Source organism: Aplysia californica, unplaced genomic scaffold, assembly GCF_000002075.1.
Source record: "Aplysia californica isolate F4 #8 unplaced genomic scaffold, AplCal3.0 scaffold00290, whole genome shotgun sequence".
NCBI classification, from domain to species: domain Eukaryota; kingdom Metazoa; phylum Mollusca; class Gastropoda; order Aplysiida; family Aplysiidae; genus Aplysia; species Aplysia californica.
Window position 1 is genome coordinate 715,582 of NW_004797560.1, and position 1,748 is coordinate 717,329.

Genomic DNA, 1,748 nt, shown 5'->3' on the forward strand with positions numbered 1-1,748 from the left:
TAGCCAAGAAATAGCGAAGAAGAGATAGTTGAAAAAAGAAAACCACCCCAGCAGGCAGACGGGGATATATGTACAAGATTTGTTTTTAAAAAAAGAAAAAAAACATCTTAAAAAATCTTTCCCATTCAGAAATCAAACTCAAGTCCTCTGTTTGCCACGGCAAAGAGACATATCTTCACCACAAACTCCAGTAATCTTATTTAGCATGAGAGCATGAGTAAAGAAAGCACAACACGAAGATGAACCCATAAATATGACATCTAAGCACAATACGCACAAACAAAAATGGGCAATTAGCCAAGAAATAGCGAAGAAGAGATAGTTGAAAAAAGAAAACCACCCCAGCAGGCAGACGGGGATATATGTACAAGATTTGTTTTTAAAAAAAGAAAAAAAACATCTTAAAAAATCTTTCCCATTCAGAAATCAAACTCAAGTCCTCTGTTTGCCACGGCAAAGAGACATATCTTCACCACAAACTCCAGTAATCTTATTTAGCATGAGAGCATGAGTAAAGAAAGCACAACACGAAGATGAACCCATAAATATGACATCTAAGCACAATACGCACAAACAAAAATGGGCAATTAGCCAAGAAATAGCGAAGAAGAGATAGTTGAAAAAAGAAAACCACCAGTAGTTAATACTGATGATGACAATGAAAACATGACTTTCACTTTGAGGTAAAAGAGAAGCATGAAGCCCTTTGAGATACAATGGCCATTTTAGAGCAGATGAAAAGTAAGACAAGTAGCAGACAGAAATAGCAGAGGGGAAAGAAAATGACCCCCAAGAAGCGCCCAACAAACACCCGCGATGAAAAGAGAATAAACATGAATACCTTAAAGCGTTCAACAAAAAAGAAGACAAGTGAGACAGATTCCACACTATAGATTTATTAAATATATATACATATATATATCAGCTTGATGTACAAAAGGAAATTTTGCACAGTTTCAATTTTGTACAAAGAATTCTGAAAGCTCCCCGTACGTTCAAAGAAAAAGCACACAAAAAAGATTATGCTCGTCCAAATATTACAGAAATTCAGATTTTCTAATCTAGAACAGTTCTGTAAACAGACAGAAACAATATAGACAGTTCAGTCTGTGTATACATATTTGATACGAGATCCAAAGGGTCAACAACGTGGGGTTGGAATTCAGTCAAGATACAAGTTCTAAAGAGTCAACATGAGATCGAATCTAAGTCACGATGGGGTTGGAGCAAAGTCAAGATATGAGAACTAAAAGGTCAATAACAAGGGGCTAGAGTTAAGCAAAGATACAGTTCTAAAGGATCAGCAATGTGGGGTTGGAGGTAAGTCAGTATACAACTTTTACTATATCAAGATGCAAGTTCTAAAGGGTAAAAAACGTGGGGTTGGGGCTAAGTCGAAAGCAAGTTTAAAAAAGTTCACTACATGGGGTTGGGGCTAAGTCCAATGCAAGTTCAGAAAGGTTCACAACATAGGGTTGGGGCTAAATCATGATACGGGTTCTCCAAAGTCAGTAACGTGGGTTTGGAACTAAGTCAATACATGTACATGGGTTATAAAGGGTCAACAGTGTGGGGTTGGAGCTAAGTCAAGATACGACTTTTGAAGGGTCAATAACGAGGGTTTGGAGCTAAGTTAATACTTGGGTTCTAAAGGGTCAATAACGTGGGGTTGGGACTAAGTCAAGAAACAAATCCTAAATCGTCAACACTGTGGGGGTTGGAGCTAAGTCAGAATAATAATAATAATG